This window comes from Chiloscyllium plagiosum, unplaced genomic scaffold, assembly GCF_037043375.1.
Source record: "Chiloscyllium plagiosum isolate Xiang-an unplaced genomic scaffold, Cpla_swu_hap1 HiC_scaffold_45, whole genome shotgun sequence".
NCBI classification, from domain to species: Eukaryota; Metazoa; Chordata; class Chondrichthyes; order Orectolobiformes; family Hemiscylliidae; genus Chiloscyllium; species Chiloscyllium plagiosum.
In genome coordinates, this window is record NW_028270183.1 from 60065586 (window position 1) to 60089282 (window position 23697).

A 23697-nucleotide genomic window follows, 5' to 3' on the forward strand; every position below is an offset into this window, starting at 1 on the left:
ATTGTTCATTATTATTAATTTTAATTATTATTATTAATTGCTGTTTTTAGACTAAACAGATTACATGACTTTGTGAGTGGGAGATCACGCCTCACAAATTTGTTTGAGTTCATTGATGAAGTGACCAGTAATGTTGATGATGGCAGGGCGGCAGATGTAGTCTGTATGGTTTTCAGTAAAATCTTTGACAAGGTTACCATTGATAGGTTGTTCTGCAAGGTTAGAATCGCATGGAATCCAGAGGGAGCTTGCAAATTGGATTCACAATTGGCTTGATGGTAGTAAGCAGAGCGTAATAGTTCAAAGTTTGTGAGAAGATTTGTAGTTCGGGTGCTCGTTGCTGTGGTTCTGTTCGCCGAGCTGGAAGTTTTTGTTGCAAACGTTTCGTCCCCTGTCTAGGTGACATCCTCAGTGCTTGGGAGCCTCCTGTGAAGCGCTCCCGTGGTGTTTCCTCCGGCATTTATAGTGGCCTGTTCCAGCCGCTTCCGGTTGTCAGTTTCAGCTGTCCGCTGTCGTGGCCGGTATATTGGGTCCAGGTCGATGTGTTTGTTGATGGAGTTTGTGGATGAGTGCCATGCTTCTAGGAATTCCCTGGCTGTTCTTTGTTTCGCTTGCCCTATAATGGCAGTGTTGTCCCAGTCAAATTCATGTTGCTTGTCGTCTACGTGTGTGGCTACTAGGGATAGCTGGTCGTGTCGTTTCGTGGCTAGTTGATGTTCGTGGATGCGGATCGTTAGCTGTCTTTCTGTTTGTCCTATATAAGACAGCTAACGATCCGCATCCACGAAACGGAGTCCGTTGAAACTCCTTTGCATTGTCTTGGTGACAAAGAGATCATTGTTGATAACGCTTACCAAATCTGTACACAATGCAATAAAATACTCTCTCAACAAAACACATCATTGGGAAAGTTGTAATAACTCTGGTACTTCAATCGTTTTGTACGAAGAGTCACATATCATTTACTTCCAGCCCCGTATGAATTCTGTTAGTGATTTATAACCAATGACATTCAGGTCCTTTTCAACAACAGAACTTCCCAACCTCTCACCATTTAATAAATATAAATGAGAATTACAATATTTTCTGTACCCATCTGAATCATTTTATGCCAAGAGAACAGCTATTTCCCAAGCACTGCTCCTTCCACCCAGAGAAAAAAACACACTACTCTCTTCATTTTGCCCATTATCCAATTTTTGATCCATTTGGTGTATTCCACCACTACCTACCCATGGACTCTGACATTCCCCACTCACCAGTATTCAACCGTGTCAAACTTTTTGTGAAAATTCAAATACACTACTCCCACTGATTCTCAATTTTCGATGTCACAACGGACAATATCCACAAACTCCAGCAGGTTTATCAGAGATAATTTCCCTTCCCTGAACCCAGGCTGACTCTACCAAACCATATCATTATTCTCGAAATGTCTAGTTGTCACGTTCCTTGCAAAATGTTACAATGTGTTTCTCACAGCTGATGTAAAGCTATTTATTTTCCTGTTTGCCCTCTCCATCCTGTTTTAAATATTTAGTTAAAAATCACACAACACCAGGTCATAGTCCAACAAGTTTAATTGGAAGCACACTAGCTTTCGGAGCGTCGCTCCTTCATCAGGTGGTAGAGGAGGGCTCAATCCTAACACACAGAATTTTTAGCAAAAATGTACGGTGTGATGTAACTAAAATTATACATTGAAAAATTGGTTGTCTGTTAAGCCTTTCATCTGTTAGAATACCGTGATAGTTTCACTTCTTTCATGCATAAATCACAAAACACTTTCTTTAAAAAAAAGTTGCATTGTCGTGTTAGCTGTTAACAATGGTGATAGCTAGACAATGCGTTGACGGTTTTGGCCCCCTGTGTTCTCTCTCTATGCCATGATGTTTAGGGGGTCACCATACATTTGGGTCTCTCTGAATGGACACAGCAGCTGATAACACAAACCCGAAAAAGGCGTCCGTAGAACCTCTCTTTACTCTGTAATGACAGGAGCAAGTAAAATCCCCACACACGCGATGCACGCATTTAGTGTTGAAAAAGTTTCTCTTCTTAGCGGAACAAACCGTTACATCTCTGCACATTCCCACACTCACAGTCCCTCTCTCCAAAGAAGCAGTTGACAATGTAACATTACCTTTCTCTGTATCTCAGCAACTATAATGGCTGCACTTGTATTGCAGATGGACTGGATCACCACACTTAGAGAAGAAGGACAGAGGGAATATAACTGAATTTAAACAGGGACACATCAAAATGAAAATGATATTCAGGAATATGGGAAAACGGGAAAATTTACAGTAAGTTCCCATTTTATTTTCCTTCTGGCTCAACATCAGCATTCCCTTTGTTCGCTTTTCATTTCTGTCACTCACTCTCTTTCTCTCTCTCTCTCTGGATATTTCTCTATCCATTCAATTAACCTCCCCATCACTCATCCGGCCATCCCTATTAGAAATAATGTTATTTCCCAATTGCTTTCAGTTGTGATGTAGGGTCACTAGATTCGACACTTTATCTGTTTTTTCTCCCGACAGACGCTGCCATACTTGCTGAGATTCTCCAACGTTTTCAGACACAGGAGAATTTTATTTCAGATCTCCATCATTTACAATTCCTTGGTTTATTTCACCTTTAATGCTGTTGTTTCACAGAATGTCAGCATCACTGGCAAGGGCAGCATTTGTCATCCATCAGTAATTGGCGTTGACTGCGAGACCATTTGTCAAGACAATATGGTGCTGTTCTTATTTTGTCACACGCAGTTTCTTTACCAAAGGCTATCAGTGAAATAATAAAATAAACCCTGATTGTTTATGGTTGCCGTTTGTAAAATGAGGTTTCATTTCAATTGTTGTCATTCAAATTTAAGTTCTAACGGGGTGGTAGGATTTGAAACAATGTTTTTAAAGTCATAACTTGTGCCTGTGAATTGCATCTGAATTGCACGGCCAATTAAATTATTACTCTGATATGAGGTACCTGTTATGAAATAACTGGAGAGACAAGAAAAAGTTTGTGGTCAAAATATTTGTAACTGGATGAGTTGTCAGAAAAGAACTGGAGCCGTAAAATATGAAGTTATGAAGGAGGCAGATGATGGCTAATTCAGCAACAGCACTGAGGTAGAGTTGGAGACTGGGGAATTTATAAAGATAGGTGTAGGCAGGTTTGATGACAGAGAGAATACAGAGACATAAAACAGTTCAGGGCAAAAGGGAGACTGAAGCTAACAGTTTATGCATTTTTAAAATAAAGATAGAAGAAATAGCAATAACCTTCACCATCGTTTATAGAATGGGCAGAGATTGGCTTACCAGGAACACCAATAATAGCGAGGATGGGATAGTACCCAGCTTGAATAATCCTCAGTACGGCGTCTATCCGCAACTCTAACCATGCCCAGTCCTGAGAAAGCCAGTAAAGACCAGCAGATAAACTCCTGTCCATTGTTGGACATTCCAGTCTAAAACATTCAGATTCTGATCCATTTTTGGAACATTTCAGTTGAATACTCTCGGATTCTGATCCATTGTTGTAACATTCCAATGTAATGTTCTCAGATTCTGATCCATTGTTGGAACATTCCAGTATATTGTTCTAAGATTGTCTTCCTCTCCCTTTCTGTGTAGCTGCTGATCCCAATCAACTTGAGGATAACTCTGCTGATGATGCTTTGAGATAACAGTTTGAAGAAAGCCTCTTATTAATAGAAGAGGAAAGCCTCCAGGGACACAATTAGGATCCATAGCGACAGACATCAATCACAGTCACCGAACAAACAGCTCAATTTAACTCCTTTCACAAAAACCATGACAAATGACAATAATACTTGGTCTTCCTGAGATGTTGGCATCACTGACTATCCGGCTAATGGCACGTCACGAATTGTAAAGTTCGAGGTGAGGCAGAGAGGTGATGCTTTCTCTTCACTGGCTCAGTGATTCTCCTCTCTTTTGGCAGGGTAGGAATTGCTGGGCTCCGAAGGGTATGTCTGATTACCAGGCCTGCTGCATCCTTTTGCGTTATTTATTTCTACTTAACTTTGACATTTATCTTAGGTGGGTTTAAGCATTTTTGAGAGACCTACTACAGTTGTATAGACGGTGTAGATACAGTCCTTTCCTTGTTGTCCTTGCAGCCGCGGCCTGGTCCTGTAGAGTGATGGTCAAACTCTCAGTGTACCAGGAATCTTAGTTTTACCTTTCCCCAGTTATTGCTGGGGTCTCAGCAGCGGTTGAAGGCAGTAAATCTCTCCCAGCCGCTACACACTCTGAGATTTCTCTCAGAATTGGCTTTTGATGTTCATTTCTCGTGGATTGGAGAGCTGCATGTCAGACAATATGTGTCCTGCATTGGTTTTTGGAAAAGTGTGAGTTTCTAGGATGTTACCATGTCGGATCAGTTACTGTTTAGTAATTAAATAATCTATTCATCTGTTAGGTTTTCCAACAAATTAAGTTATTCCAAGTTCCTCTTTCTTTGTTGTTTTTTGTCTCCAGTGTTTGCATAAATTGCGTTTTGCTTAATGTCAAACGTTTTTACCAAACGAATTACACCTGAAACACAGCGCCTCACAATTACCTTTAAAATAAGAAAACGTTCAGGTCGATACGACCTTCGTCATATATTATGAGATGCGTCTGTTCTGGTCCATAACAAGAAGGACAGATATTCATGTTTTAATTGGAGAATTATTTAATGGCCAATAAGTTTCAGAAACACGGGCTTTGACAGCGGAATGCGCCAAACTGGATGAGTGATAACTCTATCAGGAATTCTATCAGATACACAACACACACCACAGTTCCAGCCCAGGTATAAGACCAGGTGAGATATCTGCTCAGAACGGAGTACTGTGCAGACCAGGCTCGGTACAACTCAGCAATCTGTCCAGGATGGAATACTGTGCAGCTCTCAGTAATCCACTAGCTCTCTGTCAAACATGGGGAGCAGTACAGATCACATCGGTGCATTGATGAAGAAGCCTGGACAAAACGGTTTGTCCAGCATGGGTGATATGTAGCCGACACCAGGGCCTCCCTCTATAAACGCGGACAAAGTATCACGTTCAGCGTGGGGAGCTGTATTGTGAATAGCAGTGAATTCATCTGTTATCCTCCCACCATGTAGAGCTGTGTGCACCACCCCAGTGCATTGTTCAGTAACACTGTGTTCGATCCCTGCCCAGTGTGGAGAAACTAGCAGCCCATGCTGGAAGTGAGAGGATATGCAGCTCCCGTCCATTTACAGCTCCATACCTCCGTTGCGCAATGACAAGGGGTGTTGTGGGTGTGTAAATCATTGGCAGAGAATGATGACAGAGGAATCAGTTAAAATACCTACAAACAAAAGCATTTTGTGAAAAAGAGAAAACGAGATTGAGAGACGACTTCATGGAAGATCATAGGTTTCAGAATTCTGAAATGAAGATATTTCGAGAGCATCCTACAACATGAGCCTGTAATCTCAGGAATGATGGGTGAAGGGGACATTGGTGGCAGTTCAGATGATGGAGAATTTTGGTAAGCATTTGTTCTGCAGCTTTGTAACTGGGAGTGAAGTCAGCAGAGTGTATGACTCATTGGGATGAATCGAACAATAGTTTGTCTCAGTGCCATTTTCATTGAGTGCGACAGACGGATTGTCTGTAAGAGGCTGAGCTAGTTTCCTGGTGCTATCTTATGGAACTCATCTCATTAACTACCCGCCCCACCCCATGGTGTCCCTCTCATTCAATGGTGCTCCCTCTATTGCATGCAGCTCTCTCTCTCTCTCTCTCTCTTTCCACGCCCCCCTCACCTTTGCAATACCCCCACACGGCGATAGAAAGTTCTGGAGAATGCCAATTATGGAATGTTCCAGACAACGTTCCAAGTAATTCCTATTTTTAGAAAAATGTCCATGCCCCAGTATGTAATACATAAGGGGAAGGAGTAGAGATGTATGTCTTTAAAATCACATACTATTCAAATCCATCATGAGACCATTCACCAATTAAACATGCTCTAGTATTAATAAGATCGGGGGTGATCTGATTGTGCCCTGAGCTCCATGTTAGAAGAGCTTCAGACCTTGAGTTTATGTCACTGACCAGACGACACTCAAGAACTTTTATCCCGGTTTTTTCCAAGCACCTGTTCGAGGCCATTTCCCATGTGGGACGGACTCTCCTAACAATATATTCCACCAGCTTTATACTTCTATGTAATGGTAAGCATATTTTACATAAACCAATAAAATATATACTCTTATTTTATGGTTATCAATATCAAATTACAATTAATAATTCTGGTTATTTCACTTGTCTCACCTTATCGTATTCAGCTAAAGACAGCTTCTCAACACTTTTCTCATTATAACATACAAATCATAGCAAATAAAATTTTTATCCTCAGCCATAATCTTGACCGCTCTCTGAATTGTACAGTTTTCCTTGTTATGAAAGTTTCTATTGCCCTTTGTCTGTGACTTTTTCGGTATGTAGCAGTTACATGGTCTCCCACGCAGTTGGCTGGATGGCTGGTTTGTGATACACAGGGAAACCAACAGCGCAGGTTCAATTCCCCTCACTGACAGAGTTTACCATGAAGGGGACGCTCTCTCAACCTTACCCCATCACCTGAGGTGTGGTAACCCTCAGCGTAAACCACCACGAGTGGTCTCTCTCTCTATTGACAGAGCAGCCCCATGGTCCTTTGGAACTATATTCTATCACTGTTAATATTTTAAACTGTAATCCATGTCATCATTTCGTTTTGCCTTATATTCCTGGATGTTGTGGCGCAGTGTCATTTTGTACCACTGTTAGCATTACCCCCACACTGTACATTCCTGCCCATTCTCCAAAAATCCATGGCTCCGTCGTTATTTATGAACCTTGCGGTTTGTGTCTCAAAAACATTCAATATCTCTGCCTCCAGTTATATACAAAAAATTAATAATTATCAAAAACAAAATTAACGTCATATCTTTGTGTCAGAATTTTTTTGTGTGTCCTTACCTTAGAAAGGATATAATTACATTGGAAGCAGTTCAGAGATGTTTCACTTCACTGCGATGAAGAGCTTATATTATGGAGGCTTTAACAGGTTACTCTTGGAATGAGACATGATTTGGTTAAAACATAAAAAAAACCTTTAGGACAGTGGATCAGGTAAATACACACTGGGAGTTTTTATAGTCCAAACTTGTGTAATTTTCGTAGAACTTCAATAATGTTGAAGCACGACATTCTGCCCATCGAGTCCACACTGACCCACTGAAAAGCATCCCAGACAGCCCTTCCCCCTCCACGTAACCCAGCTTTTCCCATAACTAACCCACCTAACCAACACGTCCCTGGGCACTATGGGCAATTTGGCATGGCCGATCCACTCTAAGTTGCACTCTTTAGATTTTGGGGGGAAACTGTAGCACTGGGAGGAAACCCACACAGACACGGAGTGAATGTTTACACTCCACATAGAGGGTCGCCCAAGGTTTGAATTAAGGTCAGCTGCTTGGTGATGTGAAGCATCAGTGCTGAACACAGATCCACCATGCTCCTCTGTAGCTTAAGAAAAAAAACTGTCTGACTTTTTCCTGTCAATGAAACTGACCCAGTCTGAGACATTTATCATCGGCCATATCACCAACCTGGTTACATTTAAAGTTTGTTGCGAGTAATGGAGGAGTGGGACTAGAAAGGCAAACTGTTGACACCCTCCAACCTCAGTCAGAACCAGAGTAAGGAGAAATTCACAAAGTGGGATTTCATTGAAGTGGGAATTTTGATGGCTGAATCTTTATATTATATCGATGCTGGATACGTCTGCTTTCCCATAGACAAGTGAATCAGGGATAATGGTGCATGGAGAGAAATCATCAGCTGGGAACACAATGAGATGAGCCATGTCCTTATTTACTGGTGGAGCAGTGTCAAAGGGTCGAAAGGCCCAATCGTGTCTGTCAGCCCGATGCTCTCATGTTCCATTCAGCCCTGAGGACCTGCCACACTGGGGAAGATCGAGGCCACTCTGATGGTTAGGTGTAGTTTCAGAAATGTACTTGGAAAATTCAGGCTGAGTCAGTAAGTGACCGCCACTCCCCAATCCCTCTTTCCAGGCCTTCCTTCTCTGTAACTTCTGCTCCCCACTTGGGTTACGTTACAGACCCAGATTCGTTGTGGATTCAGCCCCCATACCCTACCCAGGTTTAACTCAAACAAATTCTCGACTCTCCCTGAAACCAACATTGTACAAAACGACTTCCAGGAAAATAACCAGTTACTTTCCAAAAGCATAACATAGGAACGAAAGAATTAGGAACAGGAGGGGTGTATTCGGCCCCTCAAGCCTGCGCTGTCATTCAATAAGAAGATGGCTGATCTAATCCAGGGCTCAACTCCACTTTCCTGCTAACCCCTTGTATCCTTCAACTCGATGATATGTCAAAAACCATTCCACTCCATCTGTAAATACATTCAGTGTCCCAGCCCCCACAACTCTCTGTGTTAAGGTATTCCAAATATTCACTACCTTCAGAAAGAAGACATTTTTGAATCTCAGTTTGAATTCAGTATCCCTTATTCTGTACCTACAGTCCCCGAATTCAAGACTCTGTCCAAGGGTGGACCCATATTCTCTACATTTGCCTTTCAGCCTTCTCTGTATTTTGTAAGTTTTATTAACATCACCCTCATTCATTTCAGGCACAATTAATAATCCCCTCACCAATTTAGATGTACTCAATAATTCAACCTTTTCATCCTAGGAACATGCTTAATGAACCAACCTAGTTACTTGCTTCATCAGTATGCTGACTTTATGTTTCATACACAGAAACACTCCAATCCCTTTGAACTGCTTCTTTTTTGGGAGTCATTTTCATTAAATAACAGCCTGACTTTTGGTTCTCAGTGTCATCCACAAACTCGGATGTACACTGCATTCAGCTTCCACCGTCAGGCTATCAGTATAGATGGTCAATAACGCATGCCATCGGACTGATATTTGTGGTACTCCACTCGATAAATTTTATCATAAAGATCTATTAATCGTTACACTCTAATTTCTATGTATTAACCAATCGTCATTTCTTCAAATATATTATCCGTTAAATTATGAGCTCCAGTATTGTGAAAAAAAACCCTTTGTTTTGTGATACCTTATGGAAAACATTTGGAAAGCCTCATGTCTACCAGTTCCCTTTCATCAAGTCCGCGTGTTTCATTGTCAGGGGTATCCAGATAAACGTTACATGATTTTTTTATAGATCCCCTTTCATAAAGCCATAACGATTCTGCTTGAAGCATTACTACATGCCCTGTAAGTTCCTCCTTAATACCAAACTTTCGCAGATTCCCAGCAGTAATGGTGAAGCTAAATGGTTCCTGCTTTCAAGTTTCGCTCCTTTCTTGAAGACAGGCGCCACATTGGAGGTACTCCAGTTTCGCTGGAACCCGCCTGTAATCCAGAGAGTTATGGAATATTTTACACAGCGCCACCAATCACTCTGTAACTACTTCCTTTAAAACCAGTTATGAATTTCTGCTGACCTGTTCACCCCCCCCCCTTACACTTCTCTATTTGTTCAAAAAAAAACTTGTCCCTTTTGTTCGAACTTCCCTACTAATACCATTTTGTTTATAACATTGAAATATTTACAGTGCCTCACCTTGTGAGGACGAATGTAAAATATTGATATAAATTACCTGCAAATTCCCTCTGGGCAATTCCCCCGTCACTCCCTCCAAATATCCTCAATATACTTTCCTGACTTCATTTCCACAAAACATCACGCACTCATCCTGATTTTTTTTTGTTATAAACACAGAAAAGCTCATGCTGCTTGTTTTTATATTTATTGCCAATTTACTTACCTCATATCTATTATTTCTTTTCCCTCACTTTCTCGATTGATACAACCATATCACCCACAAACAGACCCTCTGGTCCAACTTGTCCATTCTGACCAGGTTTTCCAAACTAAACTCGTTGCACCTGTTTGCACTTGGCCCAAATGCCTCTCTTCGTTTCCCATTAATATGTTTGTCCAACTGTCTTTTCAATATTGTAACTGTATCTACCACTTTTCCTCTGGCAGCTCATTCCATGCACACGTCACCCTCTGCATGAAAATGTTGCTTCTTTGTCCCTTTTAAATCTTCCCCTTTCACCTTAATGCTATGTCCTCCATGTTTGAAATTCACTATCCTGTCGAAAAGGCGTTGGCTGTGCAACCTATCCATGTCTCTAATGATTTTATACACGTCTTTCATTTCACCCCACAATCTCCTACACTCCATCTGATATTAACTTCAAGACCAAGCATTTAAAAATAATCACTGGAAATTTGAAACAATATTAAGAGCGAATGGTAAACAGCACTCAGCCCCAAACTTCATACTGTGATTTGTTTTTCTCCATATTACATTACTAAGGCAGCATGAAACTCTTACTCGGGCCAATAAGAAGTCAAACACCTGTATTTCTTTGATTGAAGGGGGCGAAGGTCTCTACAGTGAAAACGTATCTCTGCACAAATCTATGTAATGCCACATAGTCAACATTCTTCCTTCTGGTCTCCATATGTGGTTGTGCCTTCTATAGCTTGCACTCCGTATAGGAAACCCTTTCCCTCAACTCACATGTTAATTTAAACCCATTTTACATCATCTTCTCGTTCACCACTGATAAAAGCCCGATTTATCTTTTGCCACACACTCTTTATATTGTCATCCATCCCCCACCTCTGACAAGGAAATAAAAAGCCCATTTTCCAATCATTTGCAATTCTGAACAAGCGTCACATTGGACTTGAAACGCTAACTCTGTTTCTATGTCTCTCCAAATGCTGCCAGACCTGCTGTGTTTCTTCGGAATAGGCACAGCACAAATTTTCAATTAAACAAACAATTATAGATACTGGAAATAAAAATACAAAAAACGCTAAAGTATCTGGGAGCTTTGTAGAAGGGACACTTACGAAAGATTAACTCTGCATTCACTCCAGAATATGCAGCCAGACCTGCATAGTTTGTTTAGCAATTTCTGTTTTTGAACAAGTTCCAACATTGTGTGTCAAAGCTGCTCATTCGCCTTGTTCAGCCTGGACTTCCGTACACCAGCAAGTGAACGATAACACAAGGTGCACAAATTCCTTGGTTCCGTAAGTTTGGCATCACTGATACTAATCATGGTCAGGGAGAGAAACAGAGGGAAACACCTTCACTTCAAACACAGAAGATGGCATTGCGGGAATGGAAAAGATTCAGATGAATATGTTGAAGTGTTTGAGTAATGTAACAAATTGGACACGTGACACCCGGCAGAAACCCTCAGCAGAATGAGGATATGAAAATGGAAGTGTTACCACATCAGAAGCCAGGTTAGGTCAATGTGTACAGGGCTGATGGGTGAAAGGGTCTTGATGTGAACTGCGGGACGGTCTGGAGAATGGAATCGCAAATATTGCAGTTCGAACTGCTCATGTCATGTGATGCTGTGGACAACAGCAGCAGAAGCAGCATTGTAATCAATCACAATCTGTAACTGTTTACCCAGGATAATCCACCAGGCTACCATGAGCATCAAGCTGATCTATTGTTCAGTGACGAATCTGGGGTGAACGTGCCAGAGTCAGAATCATGTGTCTCTGGATTAGTGGTGCTGGAAGAGCACAGCAGTTCAGGCAGCATCCAAGGAGCTTCGGAATCGATGTTTCGAGCAAAAGCCCTTCATCAGGAATAAAGGCAGTGAGCCTGAAGCGTGGAGAGATAAGCTAGCGGAGGGTGGGGGTGTGGAGAAAGTAGCATACAGTAAGCAAATGTGTCTGTAGTAGCGAGTTTGTTTCAAGACATGGTTAAAGAGCTTCAGGGCAGAGGAAATGACCTGGGAGTTGCAGTGGGAGAGGGACTCCCTGAGATTCTTGTAGAGGGAGGAGGAAAACTTCTTCAAGGCAGGCATTCTTTCTCAGCTTGAGTCACCAACACTTTACACAATACTCTAAATACAGTCTCACCAACACTCTGTGAAACTGTTTCAACATGTCCTTCCATCTGTATTCTGATTCCCTTAAACGAAGGCGAACATAACTTGAACTTTCCACTTACATATATTCCTCAAAATGCCTTTCACATTAAATTTTTACGAACTCATTGTGTGAATTATTCTAGAAAACCTTCTGAAAATCCAAATATGCCAATTCTACTGATTCCCCATTATCTCGGCTGTAAGAAATAATTTCAAATAATTCCGAAGTTTGTCAAGTATGATTTCTCTGTCAGACACACATGCTGATACTCTCAAATGTTGCTGTTAATTTCTAAATATCAAACATCACGTGGTATGTAGTAGATTCCAACGGTTTTCTTACAGATGTCAAGTTAATTGGTCTGCAGTTCTCCATACTGTCTCTTCTGCCGTTGCAGATGCTCGGATCCATTCCATTTACCTACAATCTTGGAACACGTTTACTTCCTTCCATTTATCTACAATGGCTTCCGGCCTCTGCACAAAGTGCTGGAAAATAAAACAGTCATCCACAGCACAGTTAATACTTCTCTTGCTGATTTATTGCTAATATTTGAATGTGAAGTAAATCTGGTTTATCAGACTTAGAAATGCGCAATCCATCTACAGGTTCACGTACTACCTTGTTACTGACATAAATTGACTTTATGTCTTTAGTGTCAAAAGTTCCATATGATCATTTAGTAATTGTGGGTGATTTTCTGGCTCTTCCTCCATGAAGACAGATGCAAAGTAACTGGTTGATATCTCGGCCATTTCCATGCTTCCAACAATATATTCTCCTCTCCCGATTACACAATTTCCGATTTGACCTTGCTTTATTTTGTTTTCTTTGAAATACAGATTGTAGATTTATGCAGATTTTGTGCTCTGAGCATGCTAACATTGTGAAAAAGGCCCTTGGCCCAGCAGTTCCACACTGCCCCTTCGAAGAAGAACCCACGCAGACCTATTTCCATACGATTCTACGTTTACGCCAGACTAATGCACCTAATGAACACTATGGAGCAATTTAGCATGGCCAATTGACCTAATCTGCAGATCGTTGGATTGTGGGAGGAAACCGGAGCACCCAGAGGAAACCAACGGAGACAGGGGGAGCATTCGAAACTCCACACAGTCAACTTTCTGAGTATTCTCACGTTTTCACAATGTCTGAAGTTCTTCTGAAGTCACTTCCTATGAATAATATAATTTTCAATTTGTTAGGTTAACCAGAATTAAGTCACTGCCCCTTTCTTTGGTAATTGTACCTTAAAAAAAAGATGCATTTTTCAGACAATGCAATATTTCTATAGATCTCCTGGACCTGACCAGATATAGTCAAGAACACAGCAATCGGGGAGAGAAGAAATTGCGGGAGCCCTGGCTGATAATTTTGCGTCATCGTTAGCCACGGGTGAAGTCGCCGAAGGCTGGTGGGGATCGAATGTTGTGCCCTTATTTAAGAAGAGCTGCAACGAAGAACATGGAAACTATAAACCAATTAGCTTCACAACTGTGATAGGTATGTTACTTGAGAAGACTCTGAGATAAGATATACGTACATTTGGAAAGACATGGAGCAGTCAGCACGGCTTTGTGCATGGGAGATCACAACTTACTAATTTTTAGAGTTTTTTCATGAACTGACCAGGAATGTTGACGAGGGTAGGGTGACAAACGTAGTCTACATAGATTTCAGAAAGGCCTTTAGATTAGATTAGGTTCCCTACAGTGTGGGAGCAGGCCTTCCGCCCCAACAAGTCTACACCGCCCCTTCGAAGAGCAACCCACCATGACTAATGCACCTAAAATTACGGGCAATTTAGCATGACCAATTTACCTAACCTGCACCTCTTTGGATTGAGGGAGGAAGCTGGAACACCCGGAGGAAACCCACGCAGACACGAGAGAATGTGCAAACTCCAAACAGTCAGATGCCTGAGGTGGGAATTGAATGGAGGTTCTTGGCGCTGTAAGGCAGCAGTGCTAACCACTCAGCCACCGTGCTGCCCCAAGTGTCCACGGAATAGGCTGCTCTGCAATGTTCAATCACATGGAATCCAGAGGGATCTGGAAAATTGAATACACAATTGGTTTGATGGTCGGAAGCAGAGAGTCATAGTGGAAGGATGCTTTTCGGACTGGAGGTCTGTGACAAGTGGAGTGCCTCAGGGGTCGGTGCTGGGACCATTGCTGTTATATCCATCAATGATTTTGTGAGAATGTACAAGACATGATTCGTAATTTTGCTGATGACACTAAAATACGCGGTATTGTGGACAGAGGAAGGTTATCAGAAATTGCAACAGGACCATGATCAGCTGAGGTCGTGGGTCGAGAAATGGCAAATGGAGTTTAATATAGATTAATGTGAGGTCTTGCATTTTAGAAAATCAAATCAAGGTAGGAGTTTCATGGTGAATGGTTAGGCCTTAAGGAGTGCTGTGGAACAGAGGGTCCCTGGAATTCAGGTGCACGGTTCTCTCGAAGTAGAGTCACAGGTAGACGACAGTGAAGAATGCTTTTGGCGTACTGGCCTTCATTTGTCAGGGCATTGAACATCGAAGTTGGGGAGTTACGTTGAAGTTATACAGGATGTTGGTGAGGCTGCGCTTGGAGTATTGTTCAGTTTTGTTCAATTTGCTCCAGGAAGGATGTGATGAAATTGGAAAGAGTGCAGAAGAAATTCATAAGGATATCGCCAGTACTCAATAGTTGAGTTATATGGAGACTTTGGTCAAGTCCGATATTTTTTTTTTCGACTGTACAAGACTGAGATGATATATTACAGAAATATATAAGATCTTGAGAGACATGGATAGGGCGAATGCACTCAATCTTTTTCCTAATGTTGTGAATCATGGACTAAAGGGCATCAGTTTAAGGTCAGAGGGGAAAGAATTAAAGAGAACCTGAGCGGCAACGTTTTTTACACAGAGGCTGGTGCACATATGGAATTAGCAGCCAGTGGTTGAGGCGGGTACATTAACAACGTTCAAAAGGAATTTGGACAAATACATGTATAGGAAAGGATTAGAAGGATACGGGGCAATGGCAGGGAGATGGAGTTAGTCGGAATGCACATTTTGGTCGGAATGGGCCAGTTTGGACCAAAGGGTCTGCCTCTGTGCTTTAGGATTCTATGACTCTAACAACCATTGCTTGTCTCGCACTGAATGTCATATTGTCCTTTCCCAATTCACTGGAGCGAACTTGACCCTCCACCCTGAAGAAGGGCATGTGCCCGAAACGTCGAATCTTCTGTTCCCTAGATGCTGCCTGACCTGCTGTGCTGTTCCAGCAATAAAGTTTCATCTTTGATCTCCAGCGTCTGCAGACTTCACTTTCTCCTCCACCCTGCAGGCTTCCCTGATGTTTGACCATCATGTTCAACATTCGATATTACATGCAGCTGCCGTGTAAAATTCAACATATTAATGTCACATGTCCTGAGAACAAGGTTATTAATTAGTCCTTCTGAGCACCCATCACCAAATCCAAACTAACCTTGTCTCTAGTTTGGATCACAGCATACTCTTCCAGCTACCTGATACACACTTCTGCAATTTATTTTTCACAGCATTAGCACTCACTTAGTTTACGCAGTTTAGATGTAACTTGAGATAATTCAGTATTACTGCAGCACCAACAATACCAATTTTCCACAGCATAGGATATACAAAATTTGCACGACAGTTTTGCACGGCAGAACACACAAATGCTTGTTTCTCATTGCTAAGGTCTTCCCAAACTCATTCTGTGGGATCTGAGGGACAGGGTCGGTGGCATTATTCGTGACAGACTTAGAGAAGACGTTCATTGAGGCTCACCTCGACGCTGAGATGATCTGAAGAAATGTCCAGGACGTTCTGTATCCTCGTTCTACCAGGATAAGTGTCACCGTATTCTCTCTGCTCCCTCACACTCACTGTATATCTGTCATAGCACCTACCCCCGAACAAGGCTTACGCTCTATCTCCAAATAAAGTTCATGTACTTCCAATCTCACTGTTGAATTCAGCACCTTCCTTCCATCATTTTGTCTGTCGCTTATGCAATACCCCCACACCAATAACACCTTATGGATTCTGCACTGTGGACTGACTCCCTCCAGACACCTCACCATTCAGCAACCCTCCCCCTCCCACGACACCTACAACAGTACGAACAGTTCATTCCCCACTTACGTTTCTCCCATTCCAGGATAAACAGCCTGGAACAAGACAGAAAGGGCCAAGCCGGGTGGTGAAGTGTCCGATATCCGTTCCCTTTCCCCCCTCCCCTCTCCCCGCCATGTTGGGAGGACCCTGGCACGTGCCGGAGAGGACTGAGTGAATCGTATGGAGATTCTGTAATATCCATGTCCTACCAACTGAGTAAGAAGCAATGTTTTGTGGAGGGCAATTCTCACTTTAACCGCTCTGTCTTTTCCGCTACTTCTTTCCCTCCCAAAACAACAAATATTTCATTGCAGAAAGATGCAGACACAGAAATACTAAGAGACATATGTAAATACTGCAATACGCAAACACCCACAGCACATGCAATGAGATGGACCCGCACACATGTCGAGGCATGCAGAGACATACACAGTCACACACAAACAGACTTAAACAGATAAAACGCAGAGGCTAATACACGGAAGAACAAATGTATACACACAAATACACAGACACACAAACACATGAACAAACACACACGCACGCATGCAGATACACAGAAATGCAGGCACTTGTGTCTATAAGCCAGAGATAGACAGGTTTTTGATGAATAAAGGTATCAAGGGTTACCGAGAGAAGTCACTAGAATGATGTTCAGAAACTTCTAAGCCAATATTAAATGACATTCAGATTCTATGGGCCGAATGGCCTAATTCTGCTCCTTTTTTTTAATGCTCGTGTGGTGTTATGCTATCTGGGATTCTCTTCCTGGGACAGGGGCAAAGAATGAGTTTACTACATATTTGATTGGAAAGAGTTGGACAGGCTTAGGGGGCTGTAAAAGTCTATTCCTAATTATTCTGTGCTTATGTTTCAAAAAGGTGACAATTTGATGTTAGCTTAACACAGTTTTATAATAATGGATCCTGCAATGAAATAAGGACGCTCCTTTCCCTTTCGTGTTGTGCTATCTGTGGTGCCCTTTTCCTCAGGGAGCAGTAAAGACGCGGGTTTTAAGATATTCAAGGCTGACCTCGAGTGATCTTTCCTGGACAGGAGGGTCAATGTATATTGGGAACAGACCCGAGACAGATGGTCAGAACATTCGGATCAGCCATGAGCATTCTGAATGGTGCAGCCGAATGGCCAACTTCTGCTCCGATCCATTTAGTTAGTCTGCAGATGTCGCAAGCAGTATGAAATGATATTGTTTCTGGGAAAGGGTATCGGGTTTAATCGTAGCAATGTTTTACTGCATCTGGACAACGAGACTGCAGATACAGGAGATCAGAGTCGAAAAGTGTTGGAAAAGCACAGCAGGTCAGGCAGCATCCGAGGAGCAGGAAAGTCAATGTTTTGGGCATAAGCCCTTCATCAGGAATGTGACCAAAGCATGCCCCTCCTTCTCCATGTACACACGTTCCTGGGAGGCCTTTTGATAAGAAGCATTACTAGTTTAGGTATTGGATGCGAAATCTTTTTGAACCATCCACGATTTTGTGAAAACTTAGCTGGATACATATTTTCTCTTGTTCGGGTGTTTGAAACTGCAGAATAAATGTTAAGAATAAAATGTGTTGATTGATAAAAATGCATAGGCGTGTTCTGCACCTTTTATAGAGAGTAAAAGTTGGCAAGGACTTAACAAACACAGAGCGTGCTGATATTTTTTTAAAAAGTAACATTTGACTGAAAGAAACAGTTGAGCTGAGTACTATGGTATACAACAAATTCGATTTAGGCCAAACAGTTTAACTTACGCCCCAAGAAACCAAAATCCAAACGAATTTGAATTTTAATGCTATACAACCAACGAGACAATCTGGTGTTTTGTGGTATAAAATCGGGCATTTTGAACAGTTAGACAGGGCGGCAAAAAGCACTAATAAATGCAGACTGCCTGAAGAATCGCTCTTTGAAACGTACCTGTTTCTTTGAAATCTGTGCAGTAGAAGACCGAAGAAAAGACCCGGGAAAACCTACAGATGAAGATTCACAGGAAAATCGACATAACTCGCTGGGGATTTTGAAATCCATTTTTTTTTTGTAAATCTTAATCGGGTGGTTTTATTGGATCAGTACATTGCTGTAGAGTAGGAAGTAGATAAACTGATCAGACCGGGATGAGTACAGTGTAGAAAGTTGTTGTTAAATATTCTATTTTTTTCTTGGAGTTAAAGAATAAACTATTATTGCTTTCTCTAGATAGTGGGATTTGGTCGTTCTTTGTCAAGCACACTTTTACAGACTATGAGGCGAGGTGATTTTTTTCTGTGTGCCTGGTTTAAATTAGCAGAAGGGCTTCGCACTCTGTCATAACATTGATTTTAACGCAAATATAATGAAGACATCAACCGATTTCTTAAAATTATGCAGACACATGTAAACTTGCCATGAAATTATGCAGCTGGGATTTTGGGGTTTTTTGGCTCAGAAAAGGCACTGTGCACAACAGCAGTAATGATGCACTTGTATATAGGATCTTATCATCCATTGCAGAGAATTTTCAAGGAAATCACACATGGTCCTTTTTGGTGTTCAGTTGGTATTATTGCATATTTTAACACAGGGAAGGATAAAGATGTTACCTGCCTCAGAAGCAGCAGCCGAGTGCCCGCCCCCCCCCCCCCCCACCTCATTTTCTTCCACCTGACAAGAGAAAAAAATCCTGCGTCATCTTTACCAATCGTGGGGGTTTCCTGATGAAAGATTCTTTGGCATCTTTCCATTATCTGACGTAAAGCGAATTGAACCAAATACAACTGTTCCGGGGAGATAGCCCATTACAAGCGGCTTGTGTGAACGGAAGAACTTCAGAGGACCGAATAACATTTGGGACATTCTGTCATCTTTCCATTTGTTAAGAGTTCAGCTATTTGTCTTAAAATGTGTGTATTCATGTGTGCATGCAGGTGCACGTTTGTGTGTTTGTCACATTTTTCTAGAAGATGAGCCAGGCTGACACTTATATCATTGGCCTTATCACTAAACTTTGAAATTTCTTGTAACCAGTGGAGGAGTGTGACTGCAAAAGGAATCAGTGACCCTGTAACATTGGTTGGAACACGAATGAGAAATTCTGAAAGAGCTGTAAAAGTGAGAATTCCCTTTCGCAGAAGTATGTGATGTCTAGGTGTTTGTATTGAACAGAGAAATGAATGAATGGAAATGGTGCATACAGAAAAGTGCTGCTAAGACCACAATCAGATCAGCTACGAACTTAGTACCTGGGATAGCAGTGGCAAAGTGGTTAATGACCCACTCCTGCTCCTCACTAAAATGTTCCAATGTTCTATTCATCCCCGCACAGGAGCAGATGGAGGCCACTTGCGCCAAATACCTGATTCACAGTAACATAGGATATCATTCAGTTCCTCCAGACTGACACACACAGTAGGGTGTGGGTTAGAAAATGTTATTGGGCAATACAGGCTGGGTTCGAAAGACGCCTCTGGTCTCTTTACAGAGTGTTTCCGCTCTGCAACCTGTGGTTCATTTGTTGGTGATGTAGTGGACGCAGATTCACTGTGAATACAGCCCACAGACATCACTCAGAGATGATACACAAAATAATTTGCGCTCTCTGACTGCAACATTCAGGAAAATTACAACCATTAACTTTCCAGATACAGGATATGAGAATATAAGGAACAGGATGAGTTAATTCGGCCAGTCAATCCTGCTGTGCCATTGTATACCATGATAGCTGATCCACTGTTGGTAACAATTCCATTCAATTCCCAATTCTCACACCCTTCAACTCAATGATAGTGGGCAAAAACCAATCTACCTCCTCTGTAACTACTTTCAGTGATCTAGATCCCCGAACTCTCTCATCCAGATAGTTCCTGACATTCATTCCCCTCTGTGAGAAGAAAACACTCCCCACACAGACACAATAACCTATTGATGAGTTCGGAAGAGGTGAACACAGGAGCTAAGAAGGGCAGACCCTGATATTAAGGCCGGAGTTGACTCAGGATGGTATCAAGGAACGCTGACTAAATTACATTTAGTGGGCATCAGCCACAATATCTCTTCTGGTTGGGGTCATCCATAGCACAACGGAAGATATGCGTGGTTTGTGGACATCAATCCTTTCAGTTCCAGGGCATTACTTCAAGAGATCCTCAGGGGAGCTTCCTTAGCACAAACAGCTCCAGCTGCTGCATCAATCCTTTCCACCACCATAAGATCAGAAGTTGTGGTGGTCACTGAAGATCAGACAATATTCAGAACATTTTGTACACTGTCAGCTCCTGAACCAGTCTGTGTCCATATGCAGCAAGACCCGGACAACATTCAGGCTTGTGCTGTTAAAGTGTTTCTGTCAATCGACATGGAGAGTGGGGCTGAAGTAGGGGAAATGTTCTCAGAGTCACTTAAACTATCGAGAATTTTAATCCACGTAAAAAAAACAAACAATGGAATTTATCGCGTTCTTAGTGTCTGTTTAGAACATAATGAGTGATTGTCCATTCCCCTCAAGTTTCAATGCAATCACCTCTTATTCTCTCACAGCACTACAGATTAATCTTTATTCACTCCTCATGGTACCATGATCCCTGTGATTGTTGACACTCTTTCACACTCTCTCTGTGATGAGGAGATCATTCCTTATAAAGGAAAGAAACTCTGCCCACAATACCCTAAATAATGCCTCAACAACACTCTCAGAGATTATCACAATAATTCAATTCCCTCACTTTGCCGTCTCTGTTTCTTTCCTGTGGTGTAAAAAAGCCATTCCTTCTCTATGCCCTGAGACTGACGTGAAATGTACAAGTTCCTTACGTTTGTACATCAACATCAAGAAAGCCAACACCAAAGATGGAGATGAACATCACTCTTGTGAAAAATTTAAAGATATAGAATACACCTAAAACAAGGAATGGTCACCTACCTGAATTGAAACGAGCTGTCGGAATATGGTAAACAGGGAGAGGAAGGAGCTATCTCTCCATTGTTCTTCGCTCACGAGATGTGTGCAGCCCTGGTCAGGCCGGCATGTTATACCGATGTAAAACTGAGTGGCTGATTCAGCTGTTCCACATGACCGTAAAGAGTAACTACATTGTTGTGGGATTGCAGTCACACAGAGACCTGACCAGGCAAGGATGACCCATTGTCTTCTCAAAATGACATGTGGCAAGCAGATGGGCTTTTTCTCACAAATGATAATGGTTTCATTTTAATTATATCAATTTCTTTCATATGATATCAATGGATTATTATTCGATTGCAGTAGGTTAAGAGTGAATGACTTGAGCACTATACACTGTCTTACATCTAACAGACTCTGTGCAGAGAACAAGTTAAACATCTCAAATGCAATTATTTTGTAGTGGACACGTGGTTTGAAGAGACTTGAAGAAACAGCTGTATCGGATTTAACAAAAACACAAACGATGGTTCATTCAGGAATTGCACTGAGGCTGAGGAGGCAGCTGGGATATCATAATGGTGGTATTGGACAGGATTGGTGGAGGGCAGGATATGGAAATGTAAATTTGTGCAGGACAGAAAGGATTATGGTGTTTGAGAACAGTCCGGTTCCTTCTCGAATATCAGTGAGTAATTTGTAAATAGTAATTTGAGTTATATATTTAATCAGGAAAGGAATATTTGATTGGAACTGAAGACATTGATTTCCATTTCCTAATATTTACATATCATGAGCAGAAATTCAGTTCAATCCAGTTTAACATTCAAAGAGAATGACTTACTAGGAACACCAACTATAGCGAGGATGGGATAGCAACCACCTTGAATAATCCAAAGGCTTTCCTGGATCCGCCATGCTAATGATATCCAAGGCTGAGAAAGAAAGTAAAGACCCAAGGATAAACTCCTGTTCATTGTTGGAACATTCAAGTCTAATGTTCACAGATTCTGATCCATTGTTGGAACATTCGAGTGTAATGTTCTCAGATTCTGATCTCTCCTCCCTTTCCTTTGGAGCTGCTGATCCCTGTTAGTGCTGTCAGTGATGCTCCCTCTCACACTGTGGGAAAATACATTGACAGAGCCCATTTATCGTTTAACGATGGAAACCCTCCACTGGGATAATTAGAATCCACAGAGATTAACAATAATCACAGTCGGTGAACAAATAGCTCCAGTAAACCACTTTCAATTCAATATTAATTTTATTAAAATTCAAAATAACGTTTAACATTTACACATTCAGCATGGGATATGTGGGAGTGACTGGGGGAAGGGATGTTGGAGATGGCAGATTGTTTGTGTGTAATCATTCAATCTGCCTTGAATATGAGAGAAATGACAGAGGATAGTTGGAACATAAACCAGTTTCTCCACTTATCAATGGAAACTTTTTATAGCCTGAAATTATTGATAAGTGATTATATTGATGAATGAACTTTTATAGTCCAAAATCTGATGGGAAAATGTACTTAAGAAAACATGGATTATAACAGGCAAACTGCATGGAAATGTTACAGAGAATTGTACGTGACAAATACAATTCAGATTGTTATTTGTTGATCAGAAGGGGCAAGTGAGGGTCATGCTGTTAATGTTATTGATGTCAATGACCTCTGATGAAGTATTATTTATTGGACTTCAATTACTGTGTGATTATGAGATTGGGGAGGAGACAGATATCAGAGAGAATTGGAGGAAATGGCTGCTGCGACTGGAGGGAGAGATAATGATATTGCTAGTCATCAGTATTGGAACGTGCCTCTTTATAAATCATTAGGTCAGAATCAGGACGCATCTATAGTGAGGGATGAGGACAACCAATATTAAACATAAAACCAGAAGACAAAGGAGCATAAATGTGGCCTTTCTGCCCATTGAGTCTGCTCCTCCATTTGATCATATCTGTTAAGCTTCTCAACATCACTCTCCCGCTTTCTCCCCATAACCCTTGATCCCCTTGACAATCAAGAACCTATCGAGCTTAGTCTTAAATATACATAATGACCTGGTCTCTACAGCTTCTGTGGCCGTGAATTACATAGAACCGCGACTCTCTGGCTGAAGAAGTTTCTCCTTATCTCTATTCTAAAAGGTCTTCCCTTTATGCTGGGATCTCGAGTCCTAGTTTCTCCTATCAACAGAAACATCTTTCCAACATCCTCTCAGTCCACGTCATTCAGTATTTGGTAAGTTTCAATTAGATGCCCCAGATAATTCTAAACTCCATCAGATACTGACCCAGAGTTCTCAAATGTTCCACATATGTTAAGCTTTTCATTCCAAAACCATTCCAATGAATCTTCTCTGAACATCCTCCAGTGTCAGCACATCCTTCCTGAGATACGGGACCCAAAACTGCACACAATGCTCCAAATGTAGCCTGACCCGAGCCTTATACAGCCTCAGAAGTATATCCCTGCTTTTATATTCAAACCCTTTGGAAATGAATAGCATCATTGTATTTGCTTTCCTTCCTACTGACAACCTGCAAGTCTACCTTGAGAAACTCCTGGACTAGAACTCCCAAGTCTCTTTGCACTTCAGACTTCTGATTTTACTCTTAATATTGAAAATAGTCCATGCCT